General features: G+C 44.0%; 1 pseudogene; it reads left to right on the top strand.

Moving 5' to 3' along the window:
- Positions 1 to 2,546: 2,546 nt before the first annotated feature.
- LOC146999823 (transforming protein RhoA pseudogene) lies at positions 2,547 to 17,486 on the top strand (annotated as a pseudogene).
- Positions 17,487 to 17,705: the final 219 nt, after the last annotated feature.

Below are 17,705 nucleotides of genomic sequence, written 5' to 3'. Positions count from 1 at the left end.
GAGTTTCCTTCTCCCACTAGAGGGTATCTCAGGACTCCCCTACTGCCTGCAGATACCTAAGGTGGTACGAATCACCCAGAACTTGGCCATGGCTGCTTCTTGCTTGCTGCCTGTTCCATGGACAGCCTCTGCTTTCTATAATTCTGCTCACAGGACCACCCCAAAAGAATATGCCATGGCTTAAGAGAATCAGCTCCTTGGGAGCTTTTTGTCCTTCCGAGTTCTCTAATACTTTCCAATACTGTGTGTCTTTCTCAGGGGTAGGAGGAAATAGGCCCTTTCACCTCTTACCAAGCTACTAAGGCAAAGACACCATTTCTACAATTGGCATCCTGCCATATTAGATTGTACACTTAAGCTGCAGGCCTGCTCCACCCCTACTTCCCTCATCTGGATAATAGCTCATGCCTACCAAATGCTAAGGGAGTAGAGTCAGCAAAAGGCATTCCAGTCGCAGGTCTGTATCTTTTCTCCAGCCACACCTTGCTAGTACCCAGATCCAAGCATCTGGCTTCTTAGACCCAGGTTCTTGAGAACTTTTGGTTCTCTAGCATTCTCAACTACTTTCCAATAATATGTCTCTATGTCAGGGATGGGAGAAGGGGCCCATTGTATTTACCAAGACCAACTTATTTACTGTATCGCCAGTGTCAAATCATATCACAATGGACAAGGGAATTGATGGAGCCTATCACCACCCACACTAAACTTTGAACCTTCAGGTAAAGGGCTCTCTTCTGAGGCTCGTGTTTCCCTGAGCAGTCCAGCTGGCCACTGGCAGGTCTGCCTCAAGGACCTTCAGAGCAAAGTGCACAAACACAGGCTAGGGGCAACAAAACACAACACAACACAACACAACACACAAAGAATTCTGTATCAGGTGTACTCCTGTCTCAAACATTTTCTCCTGCAGATGGAATGGAGAAGACCAGGCCAAGGGAACTGATTCAGCCTTCCCAGGGAAATCCACAAACAGATTATGAAAAATAAAACCAGTAGCCACCCTCCCAGTCTCCTCCTCACTCTTATGACTGATTTCATAGGCTGTCCATAGCTAAGCTGCTGCTACAGTGGCCACTCTTCTCCTACCAGTATATACTATGTGAAGACAGTGAACAACACACTCTTCTGGGCGCTACTAGGAACACTGTGTCTTTGCAAGCTGGACTTTGACTAGCTTGTTTCTCCTGAGAATCCCCTGTATCTTAGCCTTTCAAGCTTCTGTCTTCTGTCCTTCCTAAATGCCTCACTGCATGGTGGATATAGTCAAGGAACATTTGCAAGAGGCACTGGAAAGAAAGCACCTTTCAGGATGATTCCTGGAACCTTTTTGTAGCACAAAATGGAAGTGGTGAGGTCAAATAGCACATTCAAAGAAAAAAAAAACTCTCTAGGGGAAGGAAGTCCATATTTGCTGTAAACACCATAGACTAAGGAATTGGTAAATGAGAGAAAGTCTGCGTGTATTCTCTTTCATTCTCTGCCTGCCCTCCCTCTCACATACACACACAAACACACACACACAGACACACACACACACACACACGTTCAGAAGCTCACACACAGTCACACAGACAGATCCAATTCACACAGACAGCCTCAAAGTACATTGACCTATGCATCTAATTACACAGCAAACTTATCAGGGACAATTACATCCCAGTATCTTCGAATTCAGGTGCCCTGCTGCTTTTGTAAAGAACTCCTTCTACCTAAACTTTGTAACTATGCACTAAGAATTGTAAAATACAAGTTTGGGTTGGAAAGAAAGTCCCCTGGAGAGCCAGGTCCTCTTATCTCGTAATCTGGGGAAATGTAGATAGGAATATTCAATAAAATATTCATGTTAAAGTCCAGGCTGCCCCAGTGCTAGGTAGCCAGCAGAAAGGGGACAAGTATGTTGCCCATACGTTGTGAGGGCCATGGGGTGGAATTAGGCAGGGTGACCTGCAGTGGGCCCCTGAAACCGTGGAGTCCTGCTAGGCCACTAAGGGTTTAGATCAGGTGCTGGTCAGAAAGGTTGCATTAAGAGGTCTTCCATACCCTTCCTGATGGCCAGATCTTTGAGGTCCTCACAAATTCTGATTGAAAGCAGGGTGCTACTCTGCATCTGTGCCAGAATTATAGAAGTGTTTTTTAACTGTTGGGAGAGCCCACTAGGCTTAGTGATTCAAAACAGGCCCTGAACTATAGGAAATCATCTCTTTCTTGAATGAGCTTGCACAGAAGGAGGACCCTGATCCTAACTGGTAAGAAAAGCCTCTGGCTTCACAGCTACTCAGGAAACTGCTGTCAGAAAGACCCTACACCCCTCAGAATACTAGCCAAGAATCCTAGCATCACAGACAGTAGAAGAGAGTGTGGAGACTGGAAATCTGTTCCGATGGAAGAGCGTCAGGAGCTTGAAGTGTGGGGTAGGACCCTGCAGCAGAGTTGACCTCTGAGCTGATTGTCATACACTGAGCATTGTCCACCTTTCCTCAAGGGAGCCATGCTGCAACCTCTGAAGCCCTTGGCATGGGGCACCTCAGCAGCAACAAGTAGCAATGTTTGGGGGATTTGAAGCAGCCCTAGGGAGGAGGTCTTACATGCTGATGGTGGAAGTCCAGGAGGTGGTGGAGGTAGACACCCAAGTGCAGGAAGATCAGAGGCAAGAAGAGGATGAGGCCAGAGACAAGGTTCAGGAAGGCCTGGGGGAAGAGTCTGGGAGTAGTCCAGTAAAACACCATTCCCCATGGAAGAACTGGAGCTACTACAGTCCCAAATAGACTCAGTCAATGCCAAACCCAGAAGATTCCACAAGAGAGTCAAGAGACATGTGGCTGAGAGGAACAGTCCCCACCTGGGAAGCAGACAGGTAGTGATCCAGGGCATCTCTTGCTTCAGGGCCACATCAATATCATTAGTGATGTTCACACTTCAAGGGAGAGCAAATGTGGAAGAAGAGACTTGTTGGAAGGTCACTGTGTATGGTTGATCTATGCTGTTGAATGAGTGAGCTCAGTGCACTTGGCATAAAGAGGAGTTTCTCTGCAATCTTGCATGGCCTTGCATATCTTACAAATACCTGCAGGGATAATCTTCTGTTCCTGTGTCTCTGAGTGCAGGCATGTTTGCTTTAGTGCATGCCAACATAGATGTTTAGGTGGGTTTCTGCTTTTCCTTTTCTTATGTATATGTTTTTCTCCCTCCCTCCCTCCCTCCCTCCCTCCCTCCCTCCCTCCCTCCCTCCCTCCCTCCCTCCCTCCCTCCCTCCCTCCCTCCCTCCCTCTCTCCCTCCCTCCCTCCTTCTTTCCACTCTCCATCCCTCCACCCTTCTCTCTCTCCTCTCTCAGTGTCTCTCTGTCTGTCTCTGTCTCTCCCTGTGTGTCTGTCTCTGTGTGTGTATGTGTGTGTGCAAATGTACAACTGTGTGACTGTGATTATCTGTTGTGTGTGCAATGGAGAAAGCAAGTGTTAGTTATGGTTTACTGCTGTGAACAGACACCATGACCAAGGCAACTCTTATAAGGGCATCATTTAATTGGGGATGGCTTACAAGTTTTGAGGTTCAGCCCATTATCAGCAAGGTGGGAGCATGGAAGTATGTAGGCAAGCATGGCACAGGAGGAGCTGAGAGTTCTACATCTTCAGCACACATTGAACAGCACACTCTTCTGGGAGCTTCTAGGGGCCTTGTGCCTTTGCAAGTTGGACTTTGACTATATTGTTTCTTCCAAGAGTTGTGTATCTTAGCCTCTCATGCACCTGTCTTCTGTCCTTTCTAACCCCTCCCTGCAGGTGGATATGGTCCAGGGACACTAGTAATAGGAACAGAGAAGCACCTTTCAGGATGCTTGCAGGAAACTGTTTCTTGGCACAAACCAAAGTGCTGAAATCAGATACCACATCCAGACATACACCTTCTCGAGTAAAAATAAGCCCTTGTCTGCTGTAAATACCCAAAACTAGAAAAATTGGCACAGGAAAGAAAATAAACATATTTATGCAAACACTCACTTAAAGACACACACACACAAAGAGAGAGAGAGAGACAGAGACAGAGACAGAGAGACAGAGAGAGACAGAGAGAGACAGAGAGAGACAGACAGACAGAGAGACAGAGAGACAGAGAGAGAGAGAGGAAAGAGAGACAGAGGAGAGAGAGAGAATATGAATGGGGAGAGGTAGAGGAGTTTTCTCAGGAAGGAAAATTTAGAGATAAATCACCATTAGGTACTCTTGGAAATTTCCTGGGTAATAATTATTAACTTGTAAGGATTTGGGAAAATGAAGAACTCTAAAGAAAACTATCTCCAAACTGGTTTCTTTTGGGAACTTAACACAGTCCTAGGCAATGAAGTTTTAGACATGACAAGGAACCTCTCTTAATGGACCATCCTGGTCAGACCCAGGTATAGCCAATCTCTTGGAGGCCTGGCAAGACTGGAGAAATTCTTTGGCCGGCTGCACTCCTGTTGCCTAATTCCTGCCTGTGACCCTCATAACCAAATGTCCAGCACTTTTGTCCTCTCCCTCTGCTAGGTTGGCTTCTGGACAGCCTGGCCTTTAACATGAATATTCTTATTAGCACTTCAGGAAATGAAACACCTTCTTCTGTACAATTCACTGTAAGGAGCAGTGGTTCTTTGCAAAGCACACTTGTAGTTTACAATTCTGAGTGACCCTAGATAAGCATGTATGCCTGTGTTGTGAGGCTGTGTGTGTGTGTGTGTGTATTTGTGTATGCTTGTTACTGTGAAAGTTTGTTTATGTTTATTTTGCTCCATTTCTCCCAAAATGTTGCTTGCTCATGCTACCCAGGGAGTATGTGCTTTGGATCACTTTTGTTTACTGCTTTGAGGATCTATGTTCTCAACTTGTACCATGAGACCATCTTCTTCCAATAGTGTCCAGATTATGCTGCACATTTATCCAAACAAATACTGGGCTTAGGACACTGGTATTAGAAGCTGAATCCATCATTTCTGCCTTTACTATTGATTTTACTCTGGGTTAAAAATGACAGGACCTCATTCTCCTTATTGTTCAGCTTGCAGACTTGTTTCCAACGTCTTGGGATTTGTATTTGTATTCTTAGGTAAAGTGAGACTTAGGTTCCTACTGTTCAGACTATTCTTCAAACCAAGGGACCACCAAATTCTCCTGAGAACATGGTGGACTTGACTTGAAAAAAGAGGCTCTCCCAAACTGGCAGATGACAATGAGGTAAAACAAAACAAAACAAAACAAAACAAAACAAAACAAAACAAAACAAAACAAAACCAAAAACATTGTGTTTGTAACAATGTGCTTATACTAAACTCTCATAACAAAAGTTAAGCTTTCCTTGCTTGCAAAGGTCATGAAAGACATACATGAGATTCTCCCTGCAGCAGCTGGGGGTGCCTTGCTCACTTCTGACCCTGAGGAGTGCAGGTATTGGGACTGATTCTTAAAATTCTGTCAGGGTACATTTTGGTCTCTAAGAGAATTGGGTCTCCCCTCTGACACTACAACTCAGTGACCCATTCCTGATAATGATACTGGGTGACCCATAATGTGTCCTTGTCAGCCAGTCAATATATTTCTTTCTGATGCAGGTTGGCTTGTGTTTGTTGGGTTTTCCTTGGAGGTTGTTGTATATACATATCCTAGGGTGTTCTCCTGACAGTACCATAGTATTAGGTGGGAAGGAATGAGTGCCTTTTCTTCTCTTCAGGATCTTTTTTATCAGGCACTCATAAAATTCTCAAGGTTTTGTGGGTGTGGTTGTACCTTTAATCCTCTGCTGGGAGTCTTTCCTAGCTACAGGAAGTGCCTCTTCAGGATCCATAACCAACCCTGGTGCTAGGAGTCTCAGGTAGGATCACAAGCAGAGACTCCCTGGAGCCTCCCCCATCCCAGATCTCTGGTGCATCCAAGCAAAGTCCACCCACCCTGCTCCAATTTCCATCACTCTCCTCGTCCTCTCTTCCCCGCTTTCTCTACATTTGATCACCCTCTCTGTTCTCTTCCCTATCCCCTCTATACCTTCTTCCAGGACCCTCCTACCAGTAATTCACCTATGATGAAAATTTATTTACATTTCTGACTAGGATTCAAACATCTTCCCATATGCCCTTCCTGTTATTTAGCTTTATGAGTCTGTAGATTATAGCATGAATATCCTGTACTATGTCCTTCTGGGTCTTGTATACCTCAGCGAGGATATTTCCTAGTTCTAATGATTTGCCGGCAAATTTCAAGATTTCCTTGTTTTTAATACCTTAGTACTGTTCCATTGTGTAACTTGACCACTGTCCAGAGCTTGTGCCTCTCCAGCAAGAACATACTCGGACAACCGGATTCTTCTGCAGCAAAGCTTTATTGCTTCATCAGGAGGAAGACCCCGAACCCCGGAAAATGGTGCTGCTTATATATACCCTGGTGTGGCATGTCAGCACTTGATTTGTTGCTTGCCCATCGCCTCATTGCTACACCCCGGGATGGACAGTGACTTGGCACGAATTCACTCTTGCACCTGAGCACATTGCTTGTTTACCAGTTAGGCACAGCAGAAGCCAGTGCCATCTTGTAATGGTGATTGCTCATGGTTCTCCACAATTCCCCCTTTTCGTTTTAGTAAAATGAGGCTGGACTAGATCTGTGCAATTATGTCCATTCGCCACGGCTCCTGTTTTAGGTCGTTCCTCTAATGTCACAGCCTTTCCCGTCATAGGGTAACTCTATTGCCACCGGGCCTCATGTCTTAGGTTGATCTGTGCATGAGGAAAGTTGCCCGTCTCTGGATACCGCAGTGCTGTGTGACAGTAACTGCTAAATGACCTAGGGTGAACTCTACAAAAGAGGCTAGCTGAAGCAGAATGTGATGAGGAAGGAGGATCCAAGACCACCCTACCGCGTGCAATGAGGAGACCTCAGCGGTGTGCAAGGGCTGATCATGATGTTCCTAAACTTATTACCACAACATTATTTATTTCAACATAGATAACCAGATTTTGGGGGAGGCCCCTTGTTCAATGGCCGCAAGTGCTTGAGCAAAGATGACCTTGTCATGTATTTGTTGGGCTCTGAGCTTGCAGACCAACCAGAGTATGAACACAAGCCCACAGCAGATGACAGCACCAAATAAAACTATCCCCACCCATTCCTTAAAATAAGAAAATGCAGATGAAATCCAGGAGGAGAGGCCCTCTGTCAATGACAGGTCCACTCGAGTTGAGTTGATCCTTAGAACTGCCGCCCTCAGGGCCTCAAGAGTCTCATTGAATTCTTCGGACCAATTTCCTGCAAGATACAAGGAAAGCTTTTTAAACAGGTTAGTTGCACGAGTAAAATTTTCATATCGAACACTGGTAATACACAGAGCACCCAATTTTCATTCACAACCCAACTGGGCCAACTGGTATAGGACACCTATCTGTTCCTCAACCAAATCAAGGTGCTGATTCAAAATCATCAGCCCTCCCTTCAACTAGGCACTAGCAGAAGTTTGGACATTGATGGCATCAGTCACTTCGACTGAAAGCTGATTTAATTTTGTGCCTGTTTGGACTGTACCAGCCATAGCGAACCCTGCAGCTGTAGCAGCAGCTGCACTGGCTGAAATTGCTATGATCACGGCAGCAGTAATGCTAAAATCTCTTTTTTGTCGAAACAGGGATAAGGTAGAGGGTGTTTTCACTGGAATAGGGATCCAATGTGGTATCTGGGCCACCATGGCATGGGTGTCCTTTGTTGCATCCCAACATTGAGAAATCCAACAGGAATCATTTACACAATTTTCAAATGAATCATTAGATAAAATAAACAAGAAAGGAGGATAGACAGATACTGGAGTTGATATATAGCTGGTTTGATTAATCTGTGTCTTATTTAAACTAGAGATATCTTCAGTATGAATTACATATCTCGTTGGTTGTCCATCTACGCCAATCCTGGTATAATTGGAGACAAAAATGTAAATGGCCTTTCCTACAGCACCTCCTTTTAAGAAAACAAGGGGATTAAGATCTGTACAGCTTCCATTAATCCCACAAAGTAGCCATTTGTGGTAAGGGCTCATTCTGCGGTCCTGCAAGAAGAGGCCTGTTCTCATTACAAACTCTTCTTCAGTCCCCAACAACATATTGGGGGAGAAGGTAAAATATTTGTGCTCATCAATCCATCTGGCTACAGACGACTGGCAGTTTGACCATGGCGGCAAACTCCCCTTCATCCTCTCCACCACAATGGGGTGCAATTCTGGGTTGACGAGGACACTCTGTCTCATTCCAATTGGGAGACGGGAATGTATTGTTTAGCCAGACTGTCGATTGCCACCAAAACCATGTAACATGAATACTATTATTTCCTTTTCCTCGGGTTTGGGTGAGATTTACAGTCCCACTATCCAAAAATGATCCTAACATATGGATACTGAGCTGAATACAGTCCCCCTTTGCGATAATTGAAAACACAGGGAACGCTGTTCTTGGAGGGATCAATTTTCTCCTAACGAGACCTGTAAAGGGTCAAATGGCAAATATGGTAAATCCAGTTTTTTATTAGTAGTAAAGAATTTTGGAAAAACTATAGCATCATGGCGAACTGGCACTGGTTTAGGGAAAGCCGAAAGAATGGCCCATCTCTGTTCGCCCATCATACTAGGAACCTGAGACAAGTTCAGCATTGTCAGAATCAGAAGCAATCCTCGGGAGGTCAGCATCTTCCACACCATCCTTGATTAATATCTTGCGGGTGAGTCGTTCCGGCAGCCAAAATGGGTTGTCTTCACTCTGTGGAAAAACACAGACAGCTCCCCTGGATCTTATTAAAATAGGATCTGGGCCTTTCCACAGACCAGATAAGACATCTTTCCATTTCACCATTTCTTTTGGTCTATCAGGGTCTGAGCTATGTTAATCAGCTGCAGAGCGACCTTGCTTGTCAAGATTCAAAAAATTAAGTGTGAAGAGTGCCATGGAGACAGCTACTCTTGGCACTGAGGGCAGAGTCTCATCAACTCCCCCTTTTTGTTTTATAAAATAAGACTTGAGTGTACGGTGGGCACGTTCCACAATGCCTTGTCCTTGAGGATTATAAGGAAGGCCAGTCAGGTGAGTGACATCAAATTTGATGACAAAATTGCTGTAATTTAGTAGAGGTATATGCTGGCCCATTATCATATCAGTTTTAAGGATTGTGGGCTTGTTCCAAGCACTCCAAGCTTCTAAACAGTGCTGTATAACATGAGAGGCTTTCTCACCTGTTAAAGGTATAGCAAACATAACACCAGAGCAGGTGTCAATGGAAACATGTAAATATTGATTTCTTCCAAAGGCGGAAATATGAGTGACATCCATTTGCCAGACCTGTAATGGCCTCATGCCTCGGGGGGGTTACCCCTACATGAGGAGTAGCCAAAAATAGATAACAATTTTGGCAATGGGTGACAATGTCACGAGCTTCTTTCCTGGTTAAAATGAAATGGTGGCGCAAAGTTTCAGCCGTTATGTGGAAGCATTTATGAAACTCCCTTGCAGCCTCTGCCTGCGAGGACAGAGCAGCAGCCACGATTCTAGTGGCTTTGTCTGCCAAGTCATTTCCATGAGACATGGGGCCAGGAAGGCCAGAATGAGCCCTGACATGAGTAACATGGAACATGGGTCCTTATTACCAGTTGGAACGTCTTCTGGGTATATGCCGAGGAGCAGTATGGCTGAATCATCAGGTAGTACTTTGTCCAATTTTTGGAGGAACTACCAGACTGACTTCCAGAGTGGGTGTACAAGCTTGCAAACCCACCAACAATGGAGGAGTGTTCCTCTTTCTCCACATCGTCACCAGCATCTGGTGTCACCTAAATTTTTGATCTTAGCCATTCTGACTGGTGTGAGGTGGAACCTCAGGGTTGTTTTGATTTGCATTTCCCTGATGATTAAGGATGTTGAACATTTTTCCAGGTGCTTTTCAGCCCTTTGGTATTCCTCAGTTGAGAATTCTTTGTTTAATTCTGTACCCCATATTTCAATGAGGTAATTTGAATTTCTGGAGTCCAGCTTCTTGAGCTCTTAGTGTATATTGGATATTAGTCCCCTATCAGATTTAGAATTGGTAAAAATCCTTTCCCAATCTGTTAGTGGATTGTTTGTCTTATTGAAAGTATCTTTTGCACTACAGAAGTTTTGCCATTTTATTAGGTCCCATGTGTTGATTCTTGATCTTATAGCACAAACCATTGGTGTTCTGTTCAGGAATTTTTCCCCTGTGGCCATACCTTTGAGACTTTCCCCCACTTTCTCCTCTATAAATTTCAGTATCTTTGGTTTTATGTGGAGTTCTTTGATCCACTTAGACTTGAGCTTTGTACAAGGAGAAAAGAATAGGTCAATTCACATTCTTCTACATGATAACTGCCTGTTGTGGCAGCACCATTTATTGAAAATGCTTTTTTCCACTGGATGGTTTTACTCCCTTGTCAAAGATCAAGTGAACATAGTGGGTTCCTCTCTGAAACTTGAATTCTATTCCATTGATCTACCTGTCTGTCGCTGTACCAGAACTATACAGTTTTTATCATAATTTCTCTGTAGTACAGCTTTAGGTCAGGAATGGTGATTCCACCAGAGGTTCTTTTATTGTTGAGATTAGGTTTTGAAATCCTAGGTTTTTTGTTATTTCAGATGAATTTTCAAATTTCCCTTTCTAACTGTATGAAGAATTGAGTTGGAATTTTGAAGGGGACTGCATTGAATCTGTAAATTGTTTTTGTCAGGATAGTCATTTTGACTATATTAATCCTGCCAATCCATGAGCATGGGAGATCTTTCAAACTTCTGAGATCTACTTCAATTTCTTTCTTCAGAGACTTGAAGTTCTTATCATACAGATTTTCACTTCCTTAGTTAGAGTCACACCAAGGTATTTTATATTATTTGTGACTATTGAGAGGGTGTTGTTTCCCTAATTTCTTTCTCATCCTGTTTATCCTTTGTGTAGAGAAAGGCCACTGATTTGTTTGAATTAATTTTATATCAGCTACTGCACTGAAGCTGTTTATCAGGTTTAGGAGTTCTCTGGTGGAATTTTGGGGGTCACTTATATATACTCTGATATCATCTGCACCTCACACAACAATAGTGGGAGACTTCAACACCCCATTGTTACCAATGGAGAGATTCTGGAAACAGAAACTAAACAGAGACACATGGAAACTAACAGAAGTTATGAATCAAATGGATTTAACAGATATCTACAAAACATTTTATACTAAAACAAAAGGATATACCTTCTTCTCAGCACCTCATGGTACCTCCTCCAAAATTGACCATATAATCGGTCACAAAACAGGCCTCAACAAATACAAAAATATTGGAATTATCTCATTCATTCTATCAGATCACCATGGACTAACACTGATCTTCAATAACACAATACAAAGCCAACATTCACGTGGAAACTGAACAACACTCTACTCAATCATATCTTGGTCAAGGAAGAAATGAAGAAAGATATTAAAGACGTTTTAGAGTTTAATGAAAATGAAGGCACAACATACCCAAACCTATGGGACACAATGAAGACAGGCAGTCCTAAGAGGAAAACTCATAACCCTAAGTGCCTCCAAAAAGAAACTAGAGAGAGCATACATTAAGCAGTCTGACAGAACACCTAGAAGCTCTAGAATGAAAGGAAGCAAATTCACCCAAGAGGAGTAGACAGCAGGAAATAAAGTTAGGGCTAAAACCAACCAAGTGGAATCAAAAAGAACTTTTCAAATAATCAACCAAATCAGGAGCTGGTTCTTTGAGAAAATCAACAAGATAGATAAACCTTTAGCCAGACTAACTGGAGGGCACAGGGACAGTATCCTAATTAACAAAATCAGAAATGAAAAAGGAGACACAACAGAACCTGAGGAAATCCAAAACATCATCAGATCCTACTACAAAAGGCTATATTCAACAAAACTGGAAAAGCTAGATGAAATTGACAATTTCCTAGACAGATACCTGGCTTTTGGTTTTTTGAGACAGGGTTGCTCTGGATAGCCTTGGCTGTCCTGGGACTCACTCTGTAGACCTGGCTGGCCTCAAACTCAGAAATCTGCCTGTCCCAAGTGCTGAGATTAAAGGCATGCACCACCACTTCCGGCTCTTAGTTCTGTTCAAATCGGGATGTTGGGCACCTACTTGTTGCAGTAAATAAATCTCCAACCCCAATAAGGCCATGTGAAGAACACGCACCTCAGTTATAATATTTATAAACTGCACAGCTATGTTGGGCAGATTTACCACTACTCTATTTTCCAGCTATGAAATCTCTTGCTACTTACAGCTTCTCTAGGCCATGTCGTTCTGCTGATCTTCCTTTCATCCCCTCTTCCTCAGTCTTCCTCTGACTGCTCTGTCTCTTTATCCCCTCTCCTCCTTCTTTTCTTCTCCCTCTTCAAAACCTCTAGCCCCACCTTTCCCTTCCACTGGGGAATCACAGGCTCTAGCCTTTATTTGACCAGTTAAAATGGGGAAAAATTTCATATGAAGTCACCAGAGTGTGTTATCCACTTTTCCTTGGGCAACCTATCTTGAGGAAGCAGAATTAGCATCAAATACCAGCAGCTCCAGGGCAATCCACAACATGCACCAACTTGCATTTATTATTATTATTATTATTATTATTATTATTATTATTATTATTATTATTATTATTTCACTTTATATTCCAATATCAGCTGCTCTGCTCCTCGGAGTGCCCCTCATGAGATTCTCTGCCCACTCCCCTTCTCCTTTCCCAAGGAAGAACCCACCTCTGGGTGCTCCCCAGACTACCCTCCCACCTGAAGTCTCTGTAGGACTACGCACATCTTCTCCTTCAGAAGCCAGACAACTCAGGCCATTTAGGGGAAAAGAATCCACAGATGTACAGCTAGCAGACTGAGAGACAGCCCCTGCTCCAGTTGTTGGAAGACTTGCATGAAGCCTTGACTGCTCATTTGCTACTTATGCAAACAGGCTATGTCCAGACCATGCTCACCTATTGGTTTGTTTTTTGTTTTTTGTTTTTGTTCTTTGTTTGTTTGTTTGTTTGTTTGTTTGGCATTGGGAACCTACCCCAACCCCCAAGAGTCTACATGAATTGACTCTGTGGTCGTCCTGTGGGGTCCCTGTCCTCTAAGGGTACCTAAGCTCTTCTACCACTTTTTCCATAACACTTCCCAAACTTCATCTAATGTTTGGCTATGGGTCCCTACATCTGTTTCAGTAAGCCTTTGGGATTAACCTCCAGGGGAGAGTTATGCTATTCTATTTGCAGTGGGTCCTATCTGCAAACGTAACAGAGAATCATTACTACTCAGGGATTGGTTCTTGTCCATGGGTTGGATTTCAAGTTGGGCCAGTCATCCTTTGGCAATTCCCTAAGTCTCTGCTCCATATTTGTCCCTACACTTGTTGTCATTGGGATGAATTTGGGGTTCAAGGCCTTGTGAGTGGGATATTGTCCTTATCCCTCTACTGCCTCTTGTAAAAGTAGTCACTTCTGGGTCCATATTCCCCACTGCTAGGAGTCTCAGCTTGTTGCCCCCATAGACTTCTCTGTTGTCTCCACCTATCCCAGTTCGATGGTATATCCTAGAGGTTGCACCCTCCTTCCACACACAGACACACCCCCCACAGACACAGGGATACACATACACACACACACACACACACACAGATACACACACACATACACACACAGACACACAGATACACAGACACAAGGATACACATACACACACAGACACACACACGGACACACACAGACACACAGACACACAGACACACAGACACACAGACACACACACACACACAGACACACACACACACACACACACACACACACACACACACACACACACACACACACACACACACTCTCACTCATGGACACACACAGCAGATTTGTCTTCTCTCTCCCCTAATCTCCCTACATCTGATGTACACCTGACCTTCTACACTCCTGTCCCCATCACCTCTTCCAACCAGTTCCCTCAGTTCCTCAGCTTCCTAGATCTGTCTTGTTTCTTCTCCTGAGGAAGATTTAACCATCCTTCCTTGGGCTCACTTTGTTACTTGGCTTCTTTGGGACTGTTGACTATAATGTGGTTATCCTATACTTTATTGCTAATATACACTTATCTGTGAGTACATACCATGCCTGTGCTATTGAGTCTGGGTTACCACACTCAGGATGATATCTTCTGATTCCAAAATGTTGCCTGGGAAACCTCTGATTTCCTTGCTTTTAATGGCTGAGTAGACTTCAATTGTGTAAATGAACCACATTTTCTTCATGTGTTCTTCATTTGAAGGTTATCTAAGTTGTTTTCAGTTTCTAGTTATTATGAATAAAGCTGCTATGATCATAGTAGATCATGTGTCCTTGTGGAATGGTGGGGCAACTTTTGGGTATATGCCCAGGACAGAATTATTCCCAATATTTTGAGAAAGTGGCAACTTTAGTTCCACAGAGGTTGTACAAGTTTGAACTCTCACCAGCAATGGAGGTGTTTCCCTTGCCCTACAAACTCTGCAGCATGTGCTCTCACTTTGAAAGGCTGACATAAACCCCATCTGTCTCCATTTAAGGACTAGCCCTGTTTCCAAAAGGAGACCCCAAGTCACCAGCTCCAGGAATAGGTAATAAAATCCAGGAAGAAGTTCATAAAACCTCCTCCCAAAGGACAGCCTGGGCATAACCACCATGATGGGAAAATATCTTATCTCAAGCATGGGCCATCTCTGCTAGGCAGCCCTATCTCATTCTTGGTCTAAATGTTCATGACATTTGAATGCAGACCACTGGATTCAACTGGCACAAGCCAATCAGAAGCCATCCCCTGTGACTTGCATAGCACCCACCAATGAAATGTTAGATTACCTAGACCTTCTACAAAATTACCCTAATCCCTTTAAGAAGGCCTGCATGTCTTTGTCTAGAGTTGCCATTTAAAAGATGGATGACTCCTGCCTGCTGGTTGTTTCTGCAGGAACCACTCTGTCTTTGCATACCATCTGAGTTTGGGGTCTTCCTTCAGTGATATTCAGACCTGGACACACTTTATTTTTGATGTTAGCCCTTCTGATGGATGTAAGAGTGAATCTGAGTTGTTTTGATTTGCATTTCCCTGATGACTAAGGACAGTGAACATTTCTTTAAGTGCTTCTCACCCATTCGAGATTGCTCACCACTTTAGATTTCTCTGTTTAGCTCTGTACCCATTTTTAAATTGGGTTATTGGATTAGTTGGTTCCTAACTTCCTGAGTTCTTTATAGATTTGGATATTAGCCCTCTGTCAAATGGAGCATTAGTGAAGATAATTTCCCAATCTGTAGGCTGTGATTTTGTCCTATTAAAGGTGTTCTTAGACTTATTGAAGCTTTTCAGTTTGATGAGGTCCTGTTTATTAAGTGTTTGCTGTAGTGGGTTGACCTGATGCTGCTTGTATTCTAACACTAATACTGATTCCTTAAGAGGTGGTTCCCTCACCCCCACCTCAAGAGCAGACCATCCAGTACTCAAGTGATACAATTCCTCCCCATTTTAACTGGCCAGTGAAAGACTAGATAGAGCCTGTGCTTGGGCAGTGGAGTGGAAAGGAGGGATTGGAGGCTCCAGAGAGGCTAGCAGGTAGAGAGAGATGTGGGAGAGAGGAAGAAGACAGAGTAGGACAAAGCCCCATGGACTAGAAACACATGGTCAGGAGAAATAGCAAATAACAAGGGCGGTATAGCAGTGGAATAAGCTAGTATAGTCCTAGATCTGCTCAGTATAGGCATATGGGTTATAATGAAAGTATCTAGATTGTGTGTCTTTATGCGATTGTAGTAGGATGGTAAAGGCCTGTAACAAAGTGGCACACCTTATGTCTGGTATAGAACTGAGCTAACCTGAGATACCCCCCCCCCCACTCCTGAATATAAACAACAAGGGCTGTGCTTTAAAGCTGCATATGGTGGGAATCAAACGTGGAGTGGGTCTAAGAGGTCTACAGGGAGATAACTGTGAGGATCCCTCCTCCTTCCTATGCTCCAATAGGAGGCAGGACCAAGACATGAGGTGGTGCCAGTGCCACAACACAGTCTGGGGTTGCCTGAGGCTGAGAGAAGGACCAGGGACCCTGGGGCTGACTGAGATTCAACCTTCACAGCTGAGAATCAACAGCTGTAAAATATGCAGCTAACTTTCTGATCTGGACATCTCTGCCCCTAATCAGGCCTCAGGCTTCTCTTGCCTATTTTCCTTATCCCTGAGTTTGTATAGGACACTGTGCAGCCATACCCCTTCTCCTGACTGCTTGTGTTGTAGGCTGCCTGAGATCAGTGGTACACATGCTACAGGCAGCATCCCAGACCAAAGACAACCTAAAGCTCAGATGTACAGAAGTCCATTGTCTTTCTACAGTCAGCCTCTGGCCCAGCATAAAAAGAATCAGTAAGGACTGCAATGTCCTCAATCAAACACCAGAGGGAGGCAGACAAAGGAACAAGAAGCTCCAGGTCCAAGAATAAGAATTCCACAATGATAGGGCAGGGAGGAGGGAGTGGGTAAGTGGGTGGAGGAACACCCTCACAGAAGCAGGGAGAGGAAGGATGGGATAGGGGCTTCCAGAGGGGAAACCGGGAAGGGGCTTAACACTTGAAATGTAAATAAAATAAAAATAATCATAAAAATAAAGGAAAGACCACTCAAGCTCCCCCCCCACACACACACCAGGGGTTCTCTGCTTAGCCAGCTATCTGCCAATGTGCTGCTAGTCCTTGTCTCTGTACTTGCAGACTGGCGGACTGGTGGAATCAGGAACTGGTGGACTCACTGACCTGCGGACTAGTGGACCAGCAGACTGGCTTACCTGTGGAATGGCGAACTGGCAGAATCTTGGACTCTCAGACAGGCGTCCTCAGCACAGAGAGGCTGGACTCAGAGTAGTCACCTTGAGCCTTGCATCTGAGATGTTCCAGGTAGTTTGTACTACTGCATCCCGGAACCTGTGTGTTTTCACCACCTTCATAAGTGATAGCTGCCATCAGAACTATGATTTTTGGTGATGGAACTTGTGACTTGGAACTATGAGACATGCATGATCATAGTCCTCAGCAAGGACCAGTTTCCAGAAGTTTATGTTTAAAAACTATGTGGCAGATATTGAAATGAATGGAAAGCAGGTAGAGTTTAGAGAACATCCCAGAAAAATGGACTCCAGAAGTCAAGTATTTCTGTGCAAATGTTACCATCATCCTAGTTGCGAACCGGAAGGATCTTCGGAATGAAGAGCACACAAGACAGGAGTTAGTCAAAAAGAAGCAGGAGCTGGTAAAACCTGGTGAAGGCAGAGATATGGCAAGCAGGATTGGCGCTTTCAGGTACATGGTGTGTTCAGCAAGAGTATCAGTATGGAGGGAGAGAGGTTTTGCAGATAGCCACTAGAACTTCTCTGCAAGCTAGACGTGATAAAAACAAGTCTGGGTGCCTCATCTTCTGAAGCCTTGTGAAGCACAGCCTCTTGGGGTGAATTGCAAGTGCTGGTTATTAATCTTGGCATCTGCTTACTGGCCTTTACATTTATCTATAATTTACCTAAGATTACTAATCAGAAGTCATCTTGATACCAGTATTTACAAGCCAAGCATGATTATTAATGATGTCCAACCTTTCTGACCAGATAAGATCCTTCTGACACTGCTCTAAAAGCTCTCTCTGT

The sequence above is a fragment of the Mus caroli genome, unplaced genomic scaffold (genome assembly GCF_978045245.1).
Source record: "Mus caroli unplaced genomic scaffold, Mus_caroli_1 scaffold_34, whole genome shotgun sequence".
Classification (NCBI taxonomy): Eukaryota; Metazoa; Chordata; class Mammalia; order Rodentia; family Muridae; genus Mus; species Mus caroli.
The sequence above is the reverse complement of the archived record's forward strand: the minus strand, read 5'-3'. Positions and strand labels throughout refer to the sequence as shown.